The 26,128-nt window shown below is 37.5% G+C and overlaps 1 protein-coding gene across 2 annotated transcripts in view; it reads left to right on the top strand.

Annotated features, from left to right (window-relative positions):
* Nucleotides 1–8,576: 8,576 nt before the first annotated feature.
* The window catches only part of LOC109417842 (uncharacterized), a 58,234-nt gene continuing 40,682 nt past the window's right edge, over nucleotides 8,577–26,128 (top strand). The window contains exon 1 of one of the 2 annotated variants that reach the window (XM_062853514.1): nucleotides 8,577–9,207. The gene's annotated coding sequence lies outside the window, so the exon portion shown is untranslated. Of the gene's footprint in view, nucleotides 9,208–22,809; nucleotides 23,734–26,128 lie in introns of those variants that run through there. The other variant, XM_029869586.2, reaches the window with a different exon arrangement.

The following is a 26,128-nucleotide window of genomic DNA, read 5'->3' on the forward strand; positions in this document are numbered from 1 at the left end:
CCGTACAAGAGTCGGCGTGAAATTCCAGATTTCAGTTATGTAAAACACACATTTTATTCGACAGATTTTGTATTTTAGATTAATATTTAAACCGCATTGCACGTTCAGAGCGCATCTAAATATTCGCTCAGGTACATATATGTTCTAAAACATTTATTTGATAAGCTACGCATTGTAGACAATTCTAATGGTTAAACTTCTCCCAATTCACTGCTCCCACTATCCAACCGGCCAAGTGGGCAGAGGTGTTCTAGTAGAGTTCTCCACCGATTGCTGATCCTTGAGATCGAGTTTCCACTGCTTGCTTATCTATGGAATGACACCAGCACACACCGCATGGACGGCGAAGGCACATTAGTCTGCCTGTGTGACATCCGTGCAACACTACTGCCTTCTATTCTGTTCGTATTTTTCAATCTTCAACAACCAGAACCCTTCGGGCGGACAAACAACGAGTGCAAAAGAAGGATATCCGCGCAAAACGACGAAACAACTCCTTTCCTATGGCATCGCGCGCTCGTCGTTCTTCGTTACCAAGCCGTTTGTTCGCCGCCGTCGTCGCCGTCGCGCGCACATCGTGTAAACATCTCGGCTGATCTCTCGCACATTGCCTACCATTGCTCGAAGAGTGCAATTACTCCGTTGGAGGGGTTCTCATACCGTGCTGCACGGAGCACTTGGTACTTCACGAAGTAGAAATTTCAGCATATGTTTCAGAAAGAAATATAAAAATAAATGTACCATAAATGTCATCATGGGCGTAACCAGAGGGGGGCAGAGGGGGGGGGGGGAAGCAGGGATTTGGCGTGTCACCCCTCCCCCCTGACCACCGGGGGGACCAGCCTATAAATTATCAACAATTCAGAGTTCCAGAAAAAATATTACAGGAAATAAACTATTCTAATAATTAAGGGTTTTATCGATAATTATCAAATCTTTTTTATTCAAAAACCACAAAAAATTTAGCCAAGTAGGTATTTCTCCCAGAGAATCATTTCAATCATATTATAGAATCTTACCAAATAACAAACTTGGGTAAATGTCAAAATTTGTGAGCCCATCCAAAGATTCCAACAATACATCTTCCAGAATTCCTTTCAGACGCGGATTCCTGCATATTTTTGTCTAAATATTCCCACAGAAATTTTTCCAGGAATTTGTTTAGAAAGTTTTCCTGGGATTTTCTAAGGAATTCTTAATGGGATGGCTTCCGGGATTCCTTATGGGATTTCTTCTGGAATTCCTCCAGGTTTCCCTTGAAAAATTCTTCCAGGGATCAACCCGTGAATTTCTTATGTGTTCTTTTCAGGGACAACTCCAGAGATTGTTTTAAAAATTCTTCCTGGAACTTTTTTAAGAATTCCTCCGGGAACTTTTTTAAAAACTCCTCCGGGAATCAGTACTTCCTCCAGGAAATGTATAGGGATTCCCTTATGAATTCCCCTTGGTATTGCGTCCGGGATTCCTTTTGGGGTTTCTTCAGGAATTTCTCCAGGATCTGCTACAGGGATTCCTCAAGAAATTCTTAGGATTCCATCAGGATTTCTCCAAGAATTTCATCTGTGATTTCTTCAGGAATTCTTTTTTGGATTCCTCCAAGAATTTCTTCAGAGATTCACTTGGAAATTTCTTCTGTGATTCTTTCAGGAACAACTCCAGGGAAATTCCTCCAAGGATTCCCCCAGGAACTCCTTTTAGCATTCCTTCAGGCGTTCCTCTTGAAATTGCTTCCAGGACTCCTCCTGGAATTTCTTCAGGAATTTCTGCAGGGATTCCTTCACACACTGCAACAGAGATTCCTCAAGGACCTCCTCCACCAACTCTTCTTAGGATTCTTCCAGGATTTCTCCAAGAATTCCATATGCGATTTCTTCAGGGATCCCTTTTAAAAATCCTCCAGGGATTCCTTCAGAAATGACTCTACAGATTCCTCTAGAAATTCCTCCAGGAATTCTTCCAGGAATTCTTCTAGAAATTTCTCCAAGAGTTTCTCCAGGGATTCCTCCGTAAATCCCAGCGAGCATTCCTCTAGTATACCTCCAGGGATTCCTTCACTCGGGAATTCTTTCTGTGATTTTTTTCGGAACAACTTATTTAAAAATTCCTCAAAAGATTCCCCCTGGAACTCTTCTTAGGATTCCTTTAAGAGTTGCTCCTCGTATTCTCTAATGAACTCCTAAAGAAATTTATTTAGTAATTCCTCTACGAAATGTTTAGGATATTCCCTTAAGAATGCCTCTTGAAATTGCTTCCGGGATTCCTCCTGGAGTTTCTGCAGGAATTCCTCTAGGGACTTCTCCAGGAACTGCTACAGGGATTCCTCCACGAACTCTTCTAAAGATTCCTTCAGAATTTCTCAAAGAATTCCTCCAGAAATTTAATCAGCAATTCATCCAGAAATTCTTCCCAGAATTCCTCTGAGAATTCCTGCAGGAATTTCTTTAAAAATTCCTCCAAGAATTCCTTCAAATTCCTTCATACATTCTGTCAGCATTTCTTCAAGAAATCCTTCACGGATTCTTTCAGAAATTCGTTCAGGATTTTCTCTATGAATACCTTCTAGAATTTTTTCAGGGATTCCTGAAGGAATTCTTCCATAATTTTCTCCAGGAATTGCTGCAGGGATTCCTCCAGCAATTCCGCTAAGAATCCCTCCAAAAACTTCTTCATGGATGTTCCAGGGATTTCTGCACGATTTTTTTAGGGATTCCTTCAGTCATTTCTTCAAGGATTTTTCCAGTAATTCTTTCAGAAATTCCTCCAAGAATTCTCAAGGGATTGCTTCAGAAATTTCTCCCAGAGGTGCTGTAGAGAATCCTCCAGAAATTCATCCAGTAACTGTTTCAAAAATTCCTCCAGCGATTCCTCCAGAAATTCCTTCAGGGATTCATCAAGCAATTCTCAAAGGAATACCTCCAGGCATTCCTACAAGATTTCATCCAGGAATTTCTCCAGGAACTCCTCCATGAATTTCTCCGGGAGTTGATCCAGGAATTGCTCCTGGACAACCCTCAGACATTTTGTCATCAATTTGTCCAGGAATTTCTCTAGGAATTTCTTCAGAAATTCTTCCAGGAAATTTTTCAGGGATTTCTCCAGGAATATTTCCAGAGATTCCTTCAGGAATTGCTTTAGGGATTCCTCCACGATTTCCAGGAATTTTTCAGGGATTTCTCCAGGAATATTTCCAGATATTCTTCGGGAATTGCTTTAGGGATTCCTCCACGATTTTTCTCAAGGATTTTCCCAGGGATTACTCTACAGGGTGGCCACTCAGAGCAGCAAATAAAATTCCCGAGTTTTTCCCGGTTTTCCCGATAGTTTTTTGAATTTTTCCCGATTCTAATATAAAATGATTTACAGTGAAAATTAAACGTAACTTACTAAGAGAATTAATATTGCATATTTTCAAATCTTTAGATTTAACATAGTATTCATATGAACTTGAAAATAAGTTATGTGTTGTTTGTCTCGTATCCAATGATGGGCATTGAAGTTACGACATCTTCATTAAAGATTTCTTAAGTTTATAAATGACTAACTAGTACAAATTATGCAGTTGTTTAAGCAAATAAAAATAAAAAGGATAATCCTGAGGGGGTCGAAATTCTCAGAGAATACACTATGATTTACAAATTTATTAGTAGTGGATTTCTTAGTAATATTCCAATAATCTCTTCTGAAAAATTCTTGGTAAGTTTGTTTGGGAAACTAATATATAAACTAATATAGGCAATAACAGAATGCCCAAAAAAAACATTCTGGATGAAATTCTGGTGGAATATCTGGAAAGATTACTCGTGAAAGAATTTTGGAAACGTTTTCTAGGGAAATCTTCAGTGTAGTATTTTTGATGGTCATTTTCAAGATATTTTAATAGAAAACCAGTGGCGAACTTTATGGTAGCGTAAATGGTCACTGCAGAAAGACAGGCAGGTTACTTAGGCTGGAATAGTAAATTCTAGGATAAATTTGAGAGATCATAGGAATTTTAGCATCCGTCTAGCATTCCGTTATTTCATCAGCGATTGCAATATGAAGTTCTAAGAGATCTAATTTATTATCACATTTTCAGATATGTCAGGAATTCCTAAAAGAGTAGTTGTTGAGAAAGTATTTCCCCCAAAATGTGGAGGCAGATTCATTATTTGGGAATTATTTATTTCCATAAATCATACAACTATATTGCTCCAGATGCTTTTGAATACTCACTGGAACTCCCGCGAGAATTTCAATTAAAGGTTTAACTAGAAACTACGAATACCCTAAATTCTCGAGAATTTATAGAAACAGGAGTTTTACCAGGGACTTGCTAAAGTTTTACCAAAGAGGGATTTTCCCGATACCTTACTCCGGTTTTCTCCGAACATTTTTATTCACAATTTTAATAAATGAGTGCATCCAAGAGCTTCATGAAAAACAACAGAATTCTTTCAAAAAAAATATTAGAAATACTTTTACGAACTATAATAGGCGTGCTTTGAGGAATTCCATCAGATACTAAAAATCCCTTCAAATATTGTTTCAATTGTTTTTCACTAACTACATATTTTGAAAATGTAAGAATGTTTTCACCAGAATTCTGGATGAGCAAGCTTGCTATTTGATGAAAACATTCGCGAAATGATGCGATTTGCTTTCGACAACGAACACGTTTTCACCCATCCTCGCTTTATTCAATCAACCTCCCATACGAGTAGCACACGAACGGACTCAACACTGATCAGCATAGTTTACTCTTCCTTTTCGCCGTTGAGCCGTTGCGTTCTAGCCAAGCATCTCTTTTCATCGCTTTCGATGCTTTTCAACAGCTTATCGCGAAGCATCGTTGGCTGGAAACTTTATTAGTATGGTATCGGTACATGCGAATGTTGCTTCTGTGTGCGTGTCGAGCATTCGTGCCGTAGCTTCGCAAACCAACCTATTCGGTATGGTTTGGCTGTTCGGGCGAGCGTGTGGCGGCACAGTCAGATGTGTGCAAAATCGTTTGTGATTTACATCATGTTCGTTTTGCCACCTCTTTGCTGCTGGTCATCGCTGATCAGTGCACAGTTCAATCGCACGCGATAAATATACAGTTGATGAGTTGTGATGAGCACTAGTGAGGTGATAATTTGCATCATTGCTGGATGAGTAACAGAATTTCATAATTTTTAAATTTAATTTATTCTTGGGGCAATTCATTCACTCATTCAAAATTTTATCAGCATCCTATCCAAATTTCTCAAAGACTTTTCGCTCAAAGGACAAAGGCTGTAGCAAGTAGGGTATCGCGCTACTTGGGCGGTGGCTTCTATATTCGTCTGTTTTCCACTATAACTCAGTCAATTTTGAACCAATTACCTTGAAATGTTGTACACGGGAAGATACTATACCTATCTCACCACATTCCAAAAGTTGTGTCAATTGGTTCAAATTTGACTGAGTTATAGTGGAAAACAGACGAATATAGAAGCCACCGCCCAAGTGGCGCGATTCCCTATTCTCCTAGAGATTGCACAAGGATATTTTTTTAGAAAGAAGTTATAATTTTTGTTATGTTTTAGAAAATTTTTATAAGGACGCTTGATGTTTTCAGGAACATGTAAATCCTGAAATGCATAAGTGACATATGAATCTATAAATATATGAATGTGTCTCAACCAGTCTTTCTACCAGAATAGAATGTTCTTTAAAATGCATATCTTTGAAATTGTTCAAATTGTGATGTTGGACAACTTCATTATGATTAACTTTAATTGGCATGACTCGACGACAAGATATTAATTTCCAAGAATGGATTTTACGCCATTTCACCCACTATGTTACATATATAGTTCAACAGTTTCGTTTCCCACAGATTCCCGTACTTATGCTTCTGGAGACTGTACAAATTTTAGAATCTTGGAAATTCCCGGTGACTAGCAACAATTCCCGAGGTTTTCCCGACTTTTTCCCGGTGGTTTCGAATTCCCGAGCTTTTCCCGGTTTTCCCGAAATTCCCGACTGGGTGGCCACCCTGACTCTAGGAAATTCTTCGAAGTTTCCACTAGGAAATCCTCCAGAAATTCCTCCAAGGACTCTTCCCTAGAGGATGCCTTCTGCAGTAATTGTGCATGAGCATGAGCATGAGCATAGATGACCGCACAATTCGTAGTTGCTACTCCGTGATTGACCAGAGCAATCGAAATTGCACAAGGAACCAATGAATAGGGCTTGGGATTAGCTTACTATTCTCAATGTGCACAGTTCGAGAACTCACAAGTAATGTCAATAACGGCGCTGGCCACGTCCTTAAGGTCATCGAGGAGGAAAGGGATTATAAGTATAGTAAGACAACCGTTGTTATAGAGACTGGAAATCCCAATGTCTCCACGATTGATTGTCTTGGGAAGGAATTTTTGTTAGTAGGGTAGGGTACATTGACAGGTTTAGGAGTCACCTATGGTTGGTGATGTGATCTGACAATGGATCAATAAACACTAACTTTCGCGCACAATCGACCACTTTTCTAATGTCTAATAAAAGAAATCCTGTAGCAGTCCACTAGTCAGGTGACCCCTTATTCATGGTGTTGTGCAACTTTATGCTTACCGTGCATAGGAATGAATGGTTTAGGGATCTAATAAAAACCCAATCGCACTCCAGGATGCCTGCACTGTATTCTGTATTCATTGTAACATTTAAAAAGACAATATGCCGTATAAATGATATAAATAAATATTCTGCCTTTACTGTGCTGTAGCAATAGCTCAGTGGACCTTGTATTTCTTCGCGACAATCAGCTGCTCTACGTTAGTGTCAAACTTGAGGCTGAATAAGTACCTGAATATTAAGATGTCGTAGGTTAATTAAAATTTTTACCTATACGGTTTTGCATTATGCGTTTTACACAGTGTGTTCTTTGTATCCTCACCTTTGGCGTTTTCTAAATGATACCGATCTGATATTATTGCTGCTGCTCTTTGTTGTGCTGTGATTGTTAAGAGCTTGTTTATCTTGGGTAGTAGCTACGGCTAGGATAGCTTAGACCAAACTTCAGCATAATAGAAAAGCAACGAACAATCTTTGCAGACTTATGCGAAATGGTACAGCCCAAGTGGCTTTAGACCTAGTACCTTCTTTCGTAAGGAGAATTTCATGCCTTGTCATGCCTCGAGCATGTGTGGTTGTCAACACCGCAATCGTTATTACACTCATATCTGAAGTAACCACCAAAGATGTATGTGCTATTTCAATTGGTGTATCTGTTGGAAACCTCAACAGAAACTACGTCTATTGTTCGCTTTATTTACCACATGAAGAACCATCCACTACGAATGTATTCAAGCAAATCATCGCATACTGCATTTCAAAAGGCCTTCTGCTAATTGTCGGTGTGTGATGCTAATGCTCACCGTATAATCGTGGACAGCTCAGACATTAACTTGAGAGGCTCCAGTTTGATGGAATCTTAAGCAGTACAGATCTTGGATTACTTAACATAGGCAATCGTCGAACTTTCATGGTATATACAAGCGTGCAAGCGAGTGGACATCACGCTTTGCTCTATCAGAATTAGTCACGAGTTGGCCAACTGGCATGTGTTAAATGAAGAATCTTTTTCTGATCATCGCTACATCTTTTTTGAACATTTGCATGTTACTTTGCAAACTTTGCGTTTAAAGAATCCCCAATCAATCAACTGGGATCTCTTTTCTGATTTAGTCGCTACAAATTTCATGGAAACTCACCATTTATTGACACTTCAAGTGGTTTAGATGATGCCGTTGATATTTCAACGGCCATCATCATGGAAGCTTTCGAAGAAGCTTTCCCGCTGCGGTCCGTGAAGACCACAATCTCTTGGTGGAACTCTGATCTGGCGAAACTCAGGAAACAATGTAGAAAGAGTTGGAACAGGCGACGCTCAGCTGAATCAGAGGCTTTCAGGCTGGCTTGCAAGTCCTACCAGAAAGTTCTTTGTCTGCTGAGCGAAGCGGCTGGAAAAACCTTCGTACAAAATTTACCAGTTTGAGTAAAGTCAGTTGGTTGGACCAAGGATGGAAATCTAGTGATCATGATAGGATCCCAAATGTGTCGCGGTTGGAAGGCATCGCGCGATCATAGCAACAACGATAGAATTTTGTCGTCAAGCATTCATAACAACCCATGCTCCGCGAATAATGAATCGCTCGGCATGTGCGGCCGCGATGCGTTCGTTATCATGAAGTCGAAATGATAAATTTTGATTTTCGATCACTTTTTGTGCATTCTTATTGCTGAAGCTTCACGATCTGCATATGAATGTAATATTCCAGATCATGAATTCTGGTTCCTGGTGCAAAAGTGGCCATAATCGTGATGAATAAAGTTTATCGCGACTTGTAACATGATCCGATAACGATAGATCCCGCGATAAAGCGTGCATCAGATGTTTGATTGCTCTGTGATACGAGCACAGCGCGAGGGTGTCGCATCGTGCTACCGCAAGAGCAACGGCTATCTTTGATTGTTCGTATGGTGTATCATTTATCGTTAGAAGTGATTTTCTTCCATCCTTGGGTTGGACAAAATCATTGCGAAATCTAAGGATTCAGAAACAACCAAAAAGATATTCCACGATAGGCAAACGGTATGGAAACCCCTGTCCTACTACCGTAGGGCGCAGGAAAAAAAGCGGATAAACGGTGCCACCCAACTACCACCCCACCAACTACTAGCCTTTTCCACTGTGATAAGCAGTCAGCAGCGGTTACGGCAAGGAGTTCGAGTTACCTCTTCTAGTCAGCCAGCTTCGGGTCCTAAATGACTGAGTTTCTCGCGTGTTCACTGCTGCTCGTTGCTGTTGTTGTTGATGTAGTTGTTAATGCCTGTGTTCGACCTCCCCGAGTTGGTACGCGGTATATGGCAAAGGTTGGGGGCTGCGGAGGTGGGTGATTTGTCGGGAAAAAATGGAAAACAATTTTCCCGTGATCCTTCAGTTTCTTCGAAGGAAGCGTGGAGTACACATCGGTTGGTCGGTTTTCTGAAATAGCACGTGGCGCGCGTCGAAGTTCGGGAATAGTGCGAAATTCGGGGTTTGCGTTCGAGCGCGCGAAATTTTGAAGTAGCGGTGCAGCATGTGAAGTGAGGATGAAGATACAGCTGATCCTGATTGTGTTGGGAAGTGCACGAGGGATTGATTATCATGTACCAATTTCGAACAGAACAGCATGGGCCTTTGGTGTCTCAAAATAAACAATTTTAGTAAGTGAATCAGTAAACATAAAGAAAATGCAGTGTTGTAAAAGATGTAGGACATTCGGAAAGTTGTCCTATGTTGAATACGTTCCACACGTTTTATAATGACTGTACGTACATTCAGTACACGGCAAGATACTGTCCGTATCTAAAAAATGATAAGTTTGTATTAAATTAGACAGTACCGAAGTAACACAACTTGTTATATAATAGATATAAATTCACGATTCATACATAATCGTTTGTTTATTTCTTGTATTCTTAACTCAATATCGAACACTTATATAAGCAAAACAGCGCAAAAAATGGCGGCTTATAAAACATCTTACAGGTTGTATAAGATGTATCCCCATCCACTAATAATACTCCCGATGTACGTTCCCATCAACTCTGTAACGTTGATTAGTTGCAATCAGGCTATTTATCAGTTTGAAAATCATATAGAATATTGATACATATAATACAATCACATTCGTAGGCTGGAATTAAGATTTTTCAAGTCATTGAACGTGCATAAGATGTTTAAAGTACATAACCATCTGCATTTTCATAATTAAGCAATTTGAAAGGTATATGACTTGGAGAATTCACTTATACAACAAAATATTATGAAACAGTCGCAAAACAGGGTAACTGACAGAAAGAAAACCACATCAAAACAAATGTTGAAGGCGGTAAAAAAAGATATAAATATATTTTATGCAATTCAGTAGTATAATTTCTATTTTATACTACTAATTTCAGTATCATAATGACTTAATTTTCCGTACCGGTTTATTATGCTACTGAAATGAGTTGCATAATGAAAAATAGTTGCATAATGTTCATTATACAACTCATTTGAGTTGCATTATGAACATTATGCAACTCAAATGAGTTGTATAATGAAAAAAAACATTGCATAAAATTTTGTATGGAACTCGTTGCAAAACTCGATTTTTTCAGCACTCTTCGTATTTATCCAACTCGGCAAGCCTCGTTGGATAAATGTACGACTCGTGCTCAAAAAATCTACGTTTTGCGACTCGTTACATAAATAACTATTTTACGAAAAACCACGATGTTGTAAACTTGAAAAATGCTTTCCAAATGTTGAAGTTAATCATATTAAATTATTCGAACAACTATGAAACGGTCTTGCTCAGTTGCAATGGTGTTGTATCATATGCGCTTCAGAATTTATCGTGCAGTTTCCAATTCAACTTTTCCATAATTCATGCGTCTCTGAACTGGATTAAACAATATATCATAGACTAGCTATATTATCCAGTTGTGTTAGATTTTTTTAACCTTTCAGTACTCGCGCCAATTTTTGTAACGCGAGCAGTCGCGCGTTGTACTTTGTACAACACCCATACATTCTGAAATATCTAAGGATCCTGATTGTTTAGAGGAGGACTGTCTTTGGCAAAGTTGTTGTAAATTTCATGGGCTACTTGATGCTGACAAAGTTGATTCGTAATACGTCCACTAGGCGGCGCTAGTGAACAAAATCATGTTATATCGGCTTACAGATTATTGGCGGTTTAATTTGAAATTCCACCACTAGGCGGTGCTAGTGAGCAAATAAACTTTATATCCTATGTATCTCGGGATCCTGATTACTTAGAAAGATGGTGTCTTTGACAAAGTTGTTTGGTAGGTCAATGACTTACGGATGATTCGCAGTTTAATTTGAAATTTCACCACTTGGCGGCGCTAGTAAGCAATTTCATGTTATATCTTATATCTCAGGATCCTGATGTCTAAGAATGATGGTGTCTTCGGTAAAGTTGTTTGGTAGGTAAAGAGCTTACAGATTATGGGCCGTTTAATTGGAAATTCCACCACTAGGCGGCGCTAGTGAGCAAATAATCTTTATATCCTATGTATCTCGGGAACCTGATAACTTGGAAAGATGGTGTCTTCGACAAAGTTGTTTGGTAGGCCAAGTACTTACGGATGATACGCAGTTTAATTTGAAATTTCACCTCTTGGTGGCGCTAGTGAGCACGTAAATATATATTAAGTTTCTCTGGACCCTTATCACTTAGAAAGATAGTGTCTTCGGCAAAGATGTTTGCTATATCAAGGGCTTATAGATGAGTGACAGCTTGATTTCAAATGCCACCACTAGGAGGCGCTAGTGAGCATGTAAATTTTAAATCTCATGTCTCTCAGGATCCCGATTGAAAAGACACGGGACAACGACTTCAGCCAGAGGCTGTACAGACTGAACAGAACTTAACACTAGACCATGGACACGACATACATTACATGCACCAGTGGATAGCATGGTGCGGTTACACGCTTGGTAACACTAACCGAACGGCCACGAAGCTCCACTTTACTCAGAAAGATGGTGCCTTCGGCAACGTTGTTTGGTAGATCAAAGGCCAAATGGAGGAGAAGATACCTCATCCGTAAGCTTTTGACCTATCAAACAACTTTTCCGAAGACACCATGTTTCTAAATCGTCAGTATCCTGAGACATGAATGTTAACTGTTCTATTGGGCTTTTAAATACATTCAATTCGGTTGAAATATTTTTGACAGAAAAAACACAGCTTGTTGAAAACAGTAAAAAAGCATCCATTTGCATCACGCAGAAAAATATATATTAAATTCAAAAATAAACGACTTTGAAACAAAGAGAAATAATCTTTGATCCACGGCCTAAGTGCTTTTTTCATTGATTCAATAACACTGAGTATTTGTTTCAAAGCACTTTTTTTATTGTTTTTAAATCTAGCTTTCGGAAGCTTGAATGTAAATTCAAAAAGAAAAATATTTGATTCGAATACTCCATTACATTGAAACAAATATAAAACGACTTTATTTCAAAAATATTTTATTTTTGAAGCAAAGAACCTATATTTTAGAATCAAAAACATTGTTTTTTTCTGAGATTTCTGTTTTCAAAAGATTTAATAACAATAAATAGGACTTTTAGGGACCACATTTACTTTATTTACATAATTTTTACATACTAAACTTAACATAATCATTACTGATGTTTGTAGTATGTTGCTATGCAGATGCCTCCGTAACAGCAGCAGTTCTAACAGGTAACAGTGGTGGAGGGGAGGCGGCGTAGTTGAAGGAGCAGATTCGGAGGAATATTCTGTTAAACAAAAAGGGTTTCGTTAGTAAAAGTAATCTTAAGAAAGCCAGCAGATGCTTACCAGGTCTTTCCTTTATTCAATGATGCCGTACTTCGTCCTTTCAGCTACAAGCGACTGCGGTATTAGCTCCTCGACTTTCTTGTGCACGATTAACTGTGTGTCTGAAATAATAATATGATTTTTGGAATTAAATAATATGATTCACAATAGGTATCGTACTTACCTAGAACCGATTACCGATTTTCAATAGTCCATACCGAACATATCAACTATATGATCTTTTGTTTTACAATTTTGTCCAGCGAGTCCATATTTTCATTTTCTGACAGTAAAAACAAAATGGCGGCAGAAAACTTGTTCATACCAGCTATATTTGTTTCAAAGTAGTTATTTTTTTTAAATCAAAGATGAAACGACATTGTTTCTAATACACCTATTTTAGAACCAAAGCTGTTAAGTATTAGAATTGAATATTAATGTACTTTGATTCAAAAAAAGTATGGAGTTTGAACCAAAGTGGTAATGCATTTGGTTCTAATATGCGATATTTTTCTGCGTGATGTTTTAGCAAATTAATGTGTTGCGTCACCTTGTAGTGGAATCTCGTATCAAACGGCACATGAACTTAAGCTCTTTATCCATCAAACAACAATGTCGAAGACATCATCTTTCTAGGTAATCAGGATCTTGAGTTGAGATATATGAGGTACAAAATTGGAATGCTCACTAGCGTCACCTGGATGTGAAATTGCACGTCATATTTGTCTTCATCAGTTAGTGTTTGATCTACTAAACAACTTTGTGGAATACACCATCTTTCTAAGTAATCAGGGTCTTGAGACATATGAGTTATAAAATTTGAATACCCACTAGCGCCACCTAGATGTGGAGTTTCAAATCATACGGCTCTCCATCAGTTAGTGTTCGATCTACTAAACAACTTTTCTGAAGACATCATCTTTCTAAGTAATCAGGATCTCGAAATATATGAGTTATAATATTTGAGTACTCACTAGCGCCACCTGGATGTGGAGTTCCACATCATACTTGTCTTCATCAGTTAGTGTTTGATCTATTAAACAACTTTGCAGAAGAAACCATCTTTCTAAGTAATCAAGCCCCTGAGATGTATGAGTTATAAAATTTCAATGCCCACTAGCGCCACCTAGATGTGGATTTTCAAACCATACGGCTCTGCATCAGTTAGTGTTTAACCAATCAAACAACTTTGCCGAATAGTGGAGCGGACCTGGTTGGATAGTTAGAACACGTGACTATCACGCCGAGGACCTGGGATCGAATCCCGCTCCCGACAAACTCACAAAATGTGAGTTCTTCCTTCGGAAGGGAAGTACAGCGTGGGTCCCGAAATGAACTAGCCCAGGGCTAAAAATCTCGTTAATACAGATAAAAAAAAACTTTGCCGAAGACATCATCTTTCTAAGTACTCAGGATCCTGAGTTATATGGGATATAAAAATTACATGCTCACTAGCGCCGCCTATCGGTTGAAATCTGAATTACTCAGGTCACCTCGCGTAGGCCCTTGATATCCCAAGTAACTTTGCCGAAGACACCATATTTGTAGATCATTTAGATTTTGAAATACACTAATTCACATTCAAGTGTCTATCTTATCTTATATATAGTACGTTCTTCATAATGCGATTTTCAATTTTCCGCATTATAAGGAGTTATACTGTTTTCAAAAAAGGTCTTATAATATTCCAAATAAGTTTCCTGTAGAACACATTCGGGTTTGACATCGATAGAAAAAATGGTTTCAAAGTAATAGTCGATAATTCTCATGTGTTGTACAAAGTACAACAGCGCGATTAACGGAAGGTTAAATCCACACGAAAAAAGCAATATGGCAGACAGTCCACGAAGCTTACAGTACCGTTCAAAAATGTTAAAATAATTTAAATTTCAATAATCTTTATAATTGAGTACATGATCTATTACAGTGGAGACGTTATGCCAAGAAGAAAAACGAAAGCATCTGATACGGAGCTATTACTGCCTTAAACCTTCAGTACACGCTTTGCCAAGTGTGCAATGTTTTCCACACGCATAACCTGGCAGGCCAACAGCGGTCGCAACATTGACAAAACATCGGAAATGTCAAACGTTTGCTTTTATGTTGGTTGATGCTTGCGGAAAAGTTTGCACACTTGGCAAAGCGTGTACTGAAGGCTTTATTAAAGCTCAAGTTCTTCTTCTTCTTTGCGTGACGTCCTCACTTCCTCGCTTCTCAGATTAGTGCTTCCGGGAATCGAACCCGTCACCTCCAGCATAATCCTGCTGAATATCCACGCTTTTACAACTGTCGCTATATGGGCCCTATATAAGAGATTCAAGTAAAAGTCTCAAATTACTACCTAATACAACATCCACTTGATTATGATGACCAACAAGTAAGGGAAAATTAGTTGCAACTTATTAATTTTTATTTGTGGATCTATATTTTTATTCGGTACTGTACTTTTTTTTTCTAATGAGGTGCATTTGACATTTGTACAAGTTTTTTTATTTGATGAATATGATGGTTAAAATTACATATCAACAACATTATTTTAACAACTCTGCAATAAATTTCACAAAACTTGTTAAATCGTTTATATTACATCTAGGTAACATTTGTTCAGCATACGTATTAATTGGTTTTATTTTTGATTTTCGGTACTTATCACAACGCCAAAATAACAGTATTATACCTTATTGCCAAGCCTGGCGAAGTCTATCGAAATGTCAAAATATTATCAAAAGTAAACACCAATAATTCTGGTAATAGTCCATTGTCTCGGTATTGTTTTGTAGTTCCCGCGGGATTTAACAAGAGCCCGAAATAATCCGCAATTGCGCGGTTCACGGTTGGGAAAATTAGCCTGCAGCTCTCAGGTGTGGCCGGATTGGGGATTTGGTTGTGACTTCTATTTTGACCGACCAGAATGTGAAGCGCACCGACGGTATGCTAGCCAGGATTGCAGATGTTGACCCTTTGATGACGTAACGGGAAAAGCGGCGCAGGAGAATTCAGCTTGATGGATAGCTGGTTCTCAGTTGGGTGTCAAGCAGTTTCGTCCCATTTTAACTCAAGTGATGTTCGATTCTGCTGGTGTTTAGTTTTGTTAACAAGTAACTTTATATTTTGTAGAAACCTTTGGTGTATACATCGCTGATGAAAAAATAATTTGGCTGGAGCGTGGTCATAATGTTTGTTGTGATTGAGTGAAAATGTAAACATTGCGTATTGCCAAGATTATAAGAAGAACATAAACAATGCTCTATAAGTGTTGTATAATCACATAATCATCAAATTTCGAGCATGATGAAGTTAATTATATTCGTTTCTTATTTGTTATGAGCTAACATAAATAAAACTAAATAAAAACATAAGATATTTTCTAATACGCTTATAACTCTTTTATAAAACATCTTTTGAAGTTAAGATTTCTAAAGATGTTTTCTGTGTTGCTTGGGTACACCTATATGGTCCTACAACCTCATTGTTAGCAGATTTGCAAAATTCGAAAAAGTAAATAGATAAGGGCTCACTTCCAAGTGATTTAAGTGATTATCATTTATTCAATAATGTAGTCTATAATTGATCGCAGGCCCTGTAGCGTTCAGTTTGACAGGTTTGTCATGATAAGACGCCAGCTTTAGAGGGCGCTGAAAAGACCTTAGCCTAGAAGAGCACAGAATGATGTTTTTTCTGTATTCTAATAAAATCTAAGGATTCGTTCAGTTTCTTTTGATCATGCACCATGATTTTATCTGAAAATTCATCCACATTTTTGTGAGCAACTAGTTCAAATTGGTTTCAGCGTAATTTTCAAAATTTGACCATTTCTTTATATGTTATGCCTCATGATCCTTTGCGACGTTACGTTCGCGAGTTATGCGGTCCCACGTATGTCACTGCATTTTATGCACAGTTCCTAAGAAAATTTCAAGAATTTGTAGTAGAAATATTGGATAAATTTTTGTTAAAAATTGTTAGAGATGGATTTTGTAAAAGTTTTAAAGAAAATTTAGTTGAGCGGACCTGGTGTGGTGGTTAGAACACTTGACTATCACGCCGAGAACCTGGGATCGAATCCCACTCCCGGCATACTCACAAAATGCGGGTTTCTTCCTTCGGAAGGGAAGTAAAACGTGGGTCCCGAGATGAACTAGCCTAGGGTTAAAAATTTCGTTAATACAGACAAAAAAAAGACAATTTATAGCGGAATATCTGGTGCAATTTTTTTTTTAATTTCTTTGTATTTGTGAATTTTAACTTAATGCTAATTCTTCACAGTGGTGCAATCTCTTAAGGCATCGATGGTTGATTACCATTGTTTTTGGTTGAATTTAAGCATAAAAAATTCTAACGCTACAGCTCTTACGGGAGTTTCTGACAGCCTCCCAAAATAATTCCGGCAAAACTTTTGAGAAATTTCATGAATCAATGGGAATTATTGTTTTCTGCGGTAGTTCCAATAAAAATTATTGGAGAAATTTTAGCGAAAATCCATGATGAGCTGCTAACGAAAATCCATGAAAGAGTTTGTAACTTCGTGTTCAATAGATTTTTTTGTGAAATTTCTGGAAGATATTGCAAACGATTTTTTGTAGAATGTGCAAATGAGCTTTTCAAATTCTTTATTATTAGGATATTAGGATTTCCCCACAATTTTTTGTGCATTCTTTTCAATAAATGTATGGGTTTTGTCAGGAGTTCGCCATAATCGCCACATCTTGAATTTAGGAAGAAAATGTTAAGAGCTTAACCACAGACTACCTGACATAACTCTTAGAGGAAATTACTTATTCATCTACCTATCTCTCCATGATTGATTGCGATTTGACGTTTTCCTAACACGCATATACTATACAAATCTCCTTTAACTTTTATTTGCATCCTTAAGCAACGTGTACACTAGCAAACGCCATAGCGATGAAATACTACATAGATAGGGGCTGTTCATAAACCACGTAGACCAAATTTTGGCCATCTCCGACCCCCCTCCCTCCTCGTAAACTTTCGTCCATACAAAAATTTTGATATTTGTATGGAGCGTAGACTTTGGCCAGACCACCCCCCTCTCCTCACATAATCTACGTGGTTTATGAAGGATCCCATAGAAGGATCATGGAAATCAAATTCATCATTTAATGTATGTGCCAAGCTCTTCCGAAAAATATTACTCCTGTGGCTTAGCCATATTTTTCCAAAGAAATTCAGATGCGAAACATTTTCAATACATAATTCGCATGAAATTCTTGCTAGCGTTTCTCTGAAGCAATATGTTAACAGTAATAAGGATCGATATGAATAGGTCGTATATCTGCTTGAAAATTCAAACCTAGCATTCCTAGAATTAAAATTTTTCTGAATTTCGATACTGAAATAAACACAAATATTCAACAGAAAGAATATATTCGCCATTCAAGTTTATGAGATCCTTCAGATAAAGGGCGAAGATTTTTTTCAGGATTCCTGTTCAAATATATTGTTTTATTGTTATATTTTTTGAATTTTATTTAGTTAGTCTTGTACAATTAGACTGGCAAAAAAAGAAGAAAAAAATACAAAATAAACATGTTACAGGCGAAGTTTGAAATTTCAGGAGGAAGTAGACAGTAATTTGAAGTTCTTATAATACAAATCAAGTCAACAGACCATTCTCGCACTGCTTCCTTTTTCTAATTTCACTTTTTTATTCATGAAGTGAGATTTTGTGGGGCCTCTGTAATGTGGGGGCTCGGGGCATGGCCCCAACCCCCTAAAATCTAACCCTGGATGCCCTCGGTGCTGGACGCAGAGTAACTTGATTATCTCTGTCGCCTTACGGCTTACAACTGGACTCGATTCCACTACCTATAGAACATTATTATAGCATAATAATAGCATACAGTATGGAGCATAAAAAAGGCGAAAGTTTTCGAAGACATTGTTCACCTGCTTCCAATCGATAAACCATGCATTACCCAGTCAACACACGATCGCATATGATGTTGAATAGGATGCTAAAGTGGAGGCTATATGCGTACACTTTACACGCGATTAAATGGAAGCATATGTACGCATATGGCCTCTGCTTTAGTATCCTATTCAACATCATTACAAGACTTCGTATTAGCTGGGCAATCTTTTGGATTATACAGGGTGTTAGGTTCCTGAGTGCAAACTTTTTAAAGGGTGAGAGAGGACCATAAATGCTGAAAAAAATGTTCTACGCATATGATCAAATCTCAACCGTTGCGTAGTTAATGAACGTTCCATGTTTTTGACTAATATTGCCTTAACTGGCTATAACTTGAAAACGGCCAAACTTATCGCAGTTTTTTGACCCTCATTCGAAAGATCAATGAATTTTTCATCAAATGGCATCTTTCAATCGATTGGTTTAGCTAAACAACCTAGTTTTCTAGAGCAAATAGCTCAAAAGTAGTGTGTTTTAATTTGTTTTTGTCAATTATCTTTGAAAAATGCGTAATGAATTAAAATTCTTTCTTTGGCAAAGTTGTGGCCCCTGTTCCACTCTACAATTCGTTCTTTGACATTACACTTCTACCTCTTATCGTTTTTTGCAATTTGGATCTAAACGTGCGTCAGCTCCAGCGGCACAGTGCACAAAAAAGTGCTTACTTGAACAGTTGCAAATTTATGGTCTGCAATGCGATGTTTAAATCGAAATTGCAAGAAAACGATAATAGCTAGAAGTTTAATGTCAAAGAACGAATTGTAGAGTTGAACAGGGGCCACAACTTTTCCAAAGAAAGAATTTAAATTTATTACGCATTTTTCAAAGACAATTGACAAAAACAAATTTAAACACACTACTTTTGAGCTATTTGCTCTAGAAAACTTGGTTATTTAACTAAACCAATCGATTCAAAGATGTCATTTGAGGGGGTTAGAAGCAAAGGGGTGTAAGTGACAAAAACCCACTTTCGAGTAAATGAGGTTTAAAGTTTTCCACCAATTTTTCATCCCATACAAAATGTATGGAGTTTCAAAATCGACCCAATTTTCTACGATTTATTGTATTTTACCTAATCATCGTAAAATTATTCTTAAAAAAGTTCCTGAAAGCTTGAAATGTGAAGAATTTTTTTAAATGCTCAGCTCAAAATCGACAAAATGGTCACTTACATCCCTTTGATTCTGGGCCCCTCATTTGATAGAAAAGTCAATAATCTTTCGAATAAGGGTCAAAAAACTGCGATGAGTTTGGCCATTTTCAAGTTATAGCCAGTTAAGACAATAACAGTCAAAACATGGAACGTTCGATAACTACGCAGCGGTTGAGATTTGACCATATGAACAATTTTTTCAACATTTATGGTCCTCTATCACCCTTTAAAAAGTTTGCACCTAACACCCTGTATAGTCGAGACACTAATTTAACAATGAAATAGAAACATTAAGTGATTTTAATCATAAACCATTGAAAAAATAAAGTTGAACATAAGGATCACAAAAACTTTCACGCGTCAGAGGCTGTCATTTTCATAAAATTGTTCTCAGTCACATTCAATTGAATTTTATTTCAAAATTTTCATGAAATTATATGTATGATGCATCGAACTGTTTTTAAGTACTACGTATTTGTGTCTATTATAACGTAGAAATTATTTTCATTTTTTTTAAACAGTGCGAAGTTATTAGTTGAACTATCTTATACGTGACTTTTGAAATATGACACTTTTTTATTTTTTGGTTCCATCTGATATTGTTTTCAAACGGTTTTCTAAACATGGGCGTTTTCAAGAGTACATATTTTTGCGTGATATCCATGCACACTTAATTTTGAATACCTTTTGTACCCCTTTTTGACAGTTGGTGTACTGAGCCTCAGTAAAATCGATTACCGTAGCTACCGAAAAAGTTCTGCTGTACTATTTTCGTCAAAAAAGTACCGAACAGGCAATTCAGGATTGAGTGTGTGTGTGTTTAAAAGTTTCCATCCAAATAAGTTTTTGGGCTTATAGAATTGAAGAAATATTTATATATTTTATAAATTGTGGGCAATTATGAGGTATCGCATATACGTAACCAGTTAATATTTTGAAACAAATTTGAGATATCTTGTATGATAACCACCTCCTTATTGTAGTCTTATCTTAAAAGGATGGATTCCTTATCAATATTGCATCAAAAATTATTAGAAAACGAAAAAAATATATATGTTTTTGCACTTTTCCTAACTTTTTCTACTTTTATCTTAATTTTTCTACTCATAAACACAGCCCACTAGAAGACGAATTGAACCGTGCAAAAAACATGCTGATCGGTTCATCCGTTCCTGAGTTTCCTCTAAGAGAAGAAGAAGATTACACAAGTATTTTCTTAAGAAATTCCATTTTACGGAAAATGACAACATCTGCGGTTTCTTTAACGTATGAATCATCACAGAAGCATATGATTTCATCGAAGTCTTATTTTTCGCATCCCACTTTTTGTTTCCTGATATTTGGACGCAGTTTATATGTTTACATTCAGTGTCCCAGAACTTAGTCCAAAGTGAACATAGTAAATTCATTACGACCCACTAAGTCTTTTATCAACGCAATATTATTCTTATTGTGAGAACCGATGACCATTCATATCAATAACTGTATAAGTGTAAAGTTATGCGAACAAGACATGCATGTTTTGTTTTGTCCGCTCCATTGCCATCACAACCAAATTCCGTAACACAGGCGATGTGCCGCCGATGACGCCCGCCGATGGAAATGATCATCATTGTTACGGCGTGCGGTGGTGGTTCACTAAAGACTATTAGTCAAAGTCTCGTCGTGCAAGCTGGAAGGATAGTATCGAAAAGTTGTAGTAAATAAAGCGCTAACATTTTCTTGGCTTTGAAATTCTACGTTCTCAAAGCTAGTTTTCAAACTAGTTTTCGATACACTTGTTAGGTGGATATGGCGGCGCTCTTTTCTAATTTATTTCCTCGGAAGCGCAACAACCTTCCTATCCCTAATCCATTACCTACCCGTATCCTCGTTCTTCATTGTTATTCTCAATAAAAAGAATGGTATGTTTATCTTAGAGAATAATTGATCCCTCTTTCATCTGTTTAAAAATTTAAAAAAAAACGTGATTTTCCAGCTTAAGTTCCATAATCAATAAACAACCATTTCTGTCAAAGAGATTAATTAACCCTAATACCTAATCCCGTCTATAGACGGCGTACAGTTTGAACATTTAACAAAAGTATACAATTCTTTCCTGGGTAATCAAAACTTTTTTTTTTAATTTTTGGCTGGTATTTTAGACTATTTTGTATATCTCAAAATGGTTTTTGGTATCTTTAGCGTATTTACATTTTTTTTAATCATTGAAAAATTGATGTCTTGGTCACCTTTTAGATGTCATTCTTTGTATTGAATTGCAACAGTTGAAATATTTTAAATGTTTCCCCTACCATTCTATTATAGTTAAAAGAATTTAGGGGAATTCGGTACACTCTAAAATTATTTTCCTTAAAATTACACGGATAATAAAAAAAATTGAAAAAAAAAATAAAAATAAAATATTCCAATAATAATAATAACAAAATCTCAAAATATTTTCGTCTTAAAAATCGCTTTCAGGAAAAATATTAAAGTGAAGGGATGTCAAAACTAAAAACCACAAAATCAAACAAGTAAATTCACAAAATCGCGAATTAAAAAGAATCACCTTGAACATGTTTAAATCGACTTTAGATAAAGAAAAAAAATATTTAGATCAAAATAAAAAAAAATAATATAAGGGGGTTAATTTGTAATAATTTATCCTTTGAGTTAATTTGTAATAATTGATCCTTTGACAGATACGCGTATTTCGACTACCACTTGTAGTCTTCCTCAGTGTCAGTTATCCATGGATAATTACTTGAGAATTTCACTCTCTCATTTTAATTAATGAAACCCTCCAAGAAATTGGAAGTCGCATATTGATATGTCCCAAAGGATCAACTGCTAGAACTTTTACTAAAACCTTTTTTATTTTCCCAGTAAGGGACTCCTACATCCTGACCAAATTCTATAAGGAGCCTAGTGAAATTTTGCTACAGCACCTTCTAAATGTCTGGTAGAATCGTAATTGAAATTGAATTATTTTCTCTGTGGAATTGCTGGGACAATTTCTAAAAAAAAATAAAAATATTAAAAGAAACCAAGATTTTTTTTTGGAAATCGCTCGTTTTAAATGAATGATTGACTTACAGAGTGATACTTTTATGAGAATAAATCACAACTTATGAGCAGGGATGGCGTGCTCCTCAGTGTGTATGCAAGTGTGCGCGGTTTTAATATGAAAATGAGCAGCACATTTTCAGTGCGGAGTGCCATCTCTGCTTATTATGAGGATATTATGAGAAAATTCATTAAAAACTCATAATTTTCAGAATTGTAAAGTTAGAAAAAAAGACACTTTGCTTAACACCAACCTTGTGAAAATGCTGATAGAACACTCAGCTAAAACAGCAAGCATTATGCCATAAAGAATAAGAAGCAGCTCAGGCTTCGGAGGACAAGAGAAGTCATTCCTCACCACCGGTGGATTAATTAACACGATGTTTCCTTCGCAAACTACACGCATACCTACTGGAAAATGGGCGGAAGTACACGACCCGGGTCGGGAGGAAGGGAATATACATCGCCGTCACCATCGACGACCGTAGGTGGGCTGCCACCCACCCCAGCTGATGGACGACAAACTGATGGCAGCGGGCGCGCGGTCGTAGGATCCACCGACGATTTCTTTTTGAATAGGCAAATTAGTAGTTCCCAAGTGTGCACCCAACTCGACTGCTGGGTGGCGGAAAGCTACCCCCCAAACCAGCAGTTTTTTTTTCTTTCCATGGGTGACGACTAGCCTGATATCATGGTAGAAGAGAGTACCCCCACAAGCAAAAGAGCACACAAAAAAGCCGCGTGACCTCCAGGTCTCGACTCAGTTGGCGCTACGCCGTTGATCCGGAAGGAAATATCCTGACGCACTTTGGTGGATCGTCCTTAGTGTGTTCTCTTTCCTTGGATGTTATCGTAGAACGACTCGACGTTTTTTGATTAATGCCGGAGTGTTTTCGCGGGATCTACACCAAGTGTGTGCGTTATTTCGGGGGCTATGGTGGAAATGAGATTGAAGAAACAACAATCGAACCGTGATGAAAACAACACACTGGATTATGCATGACTCTGAAGAAATCGAGTTATCGGTGAACTTTGTGAATAATTTCTCTGAGGCTGGCACGCAGCCGACGACGGGCGGACGTTGATTGACTGACGTGAACTTGAAGAGTCGAAGAGCAACGGCAACGGCTGAGCTGAAGTGTATAGTGTGTAAATTGCCTATCGATTTAAAATATCGTGATTCCCGCTTCGGAGTTGGCCAGGATTCCCAAAGGACGACGCAAGAGCATGACTCGGAATACGCACTGAAACGCGTAAGCGAAGAATCGCGAGATACGCGATGTTTTTCTGTACCCAGTTCATTTAGCAATTTGTGGAAAACTTCTGGGAGTGAAGTATTAGAGAAGGCAAATGTAGCGACGTGAGAAAAGGAAAAATTTGAAAATTATACGTTGACAAATCCAAGCTTATGTAGTAGCCAAAAGGCAAGATTTTTGCGGTTAATAGCGATAAAAATGTAAAGGAGGTGGAACCATGTTGATGACGATGAGCTTGATGATGATGATGAAACTGGTAAACATAAACTTAAATATAATGTTGATTGAATTTGTATACATACAAATAAAGCAATAACAAAATTATAAATTATAATTTGCATGGCAACGTAGTAGTTCGTAGATTGCATTCTGGAAGCTGTCATGTTATGTACAATATCACCTTGATTACAATTGGTTATGGAAAGCTATTTGGGCAAACAGCTTTACAATCAGAAGGTAGATTTTTCATGTCTTTGACAATCTCCATCGATAATAAAAAAAATGAAATATTTAAGGACAAACGTCTTGGAATCCCATTTCAACAGTGCATCAGAACTTCAGACGCACAAATCTCAAGAAAACTTCAAACAACAGTGTATTTTATTATTCCGTTCTTGTTCACTTGCAATAAACTTAAAATAAGAAGTGCAGGTGCGCTGGTTTTGTTTACGAAGAGATTTGTGTCTTTAAAATCGTGAGAAGGTGCCAAAGTCGGCCATTGTGGCGGCCATTTTGGGATTCTAACAAGTCTGTCCTTAATGCACAGTTCGGGCATAGCAAGGCTCATAAGCATTCAAAAACTTAAGCATTTTTGTGACGTTTGTGACATATAATGCTTTTCTTTCAGCAAGTTTGTTATCTAGCCAACAAAGAGTCGTATAAGATGTTGATTGTGATGAAATCCTTGAACAAATTTCGAAAGAAATCTTAGAGGAACTCCTGAAACAATCACTGGTTGCACTCCGGAATGAACATCTGGATGAATTATTATTGAAGCGATTCTTGGTGAATTCTCGAGGAAATCCCTAATAAGTTTTTGAGAAAATTCTCTTGAAGGAATCTTTGGAGAGATTCTTAATAGAATCCTTATAGGGATTCCTAAGAAACCCTTGAAAGTAATGCCAAAAATAATCTTTGCAGGAATTCTTAAAATAATTTTTTGAAAAAGTTCTGCAAAAATCTTTACAGAATATTAAAAATGGAGCAATTCCAAATGAAATTAGCAAGGAAATGCCCGAAGGAATCTCAGGATATATACCTCAAAAAAATCTAAGAGGAAATCTTTGGAGGAGTTCCTGAACGAATACTTGAAAGAATTTCTAAAGCAGTCCCTGGCGGCATTCTTAAAAATATCTGTGGCAGAACTCTATAAAAAAAACTTTGAAGAAATTCTTAGAGCAATCCCATGACGAACTCCGAAAGAAATCTTTGAAGAAGTTTTCGGAGAAATGCTTGAGGGAATTTCTAAAATATTGAAAAAAAAAATCCGTGTAAAAATGCTTGAAGGAATCCTTGAATGATTTACTGAACGAAATATTGGAAGAATTTCCGTAAGAATCTTTAAGAAATTTATGAGCAAATTGTTGCAGCTATTTTTGAAGGATTTTTTAGGAATTCCCGGAAAAATATTTGGAAGAAATAACAATGAACCTTTAGAGAAAGTTCTCAAGTATTCCTTGGAGAATTACATGAAGGAATCCTTATAGGAATTTCTGAAATAATAATAGTAGGATTATGCACGAATACGGATTCCCGGATAAACTGATACGGTTGATCAAGGCGACGATGGATCGAGTGATGTGCGTAGTTCGAGTATCAGGGACACTCTCGAGTCCTTTCGAATCTCGCAGAGGGTTACGGCAAGGTGATGGTCTTTCGTGCTTGCTGTTCAACATTGCTTAGGAGGGTGTAATAAGAAGAGCGGGGATAAACACGAGTGGGACGATTTTCACGAAATCCGTTCAGCTGCTTGGCTTCGCCGAGGATATTGATATTATTGCTCGTAAATTTGAGACGATGGCGGAAACGTACATCCGACTAAAGAGTGAAGCCAGGCGAATCGGATTAGTCATTAATGTGTCGAAGACAAAGTACATGATGGCAAAGGGCTCCAGGGAGGAATCAGCGCGCCCGCCACCCCGAATTTATATCGACGGTGATGAAATCGAGGCGGATGAAGAATTCGTGTACTTGGGCTCACTAGTGACCGACGACAACGACACCAGCAGAGAAATTCAGAGGCGCATTGTGGCAGGGAATCGTGCCTACTTTGGACTCCGCAGAACTCTACGATCGAATAAAGTTCGCCGTAACACGAAGTTAACCATCTACAAAACGTTGATTAGACCGGTCGTCCTCTATGGGCACGAAACATGGACCCTACGTGCAGAGG

The sequence above is a fragment of the Aedes albopictus genome, chromosome 2 (genome assembly GCF_035046485.1).
Source record: "Aedes albopictus strain Foshan chromosome 2, AalbF5, whole genome shotgun sequence".
Taxonomy (NCBI): domain Eukaryota; kingdom Metazoa; phylum Arthropoda; class Insecta; order Diptera; family Culicidae; genus Aedes; species Aedes albopictus.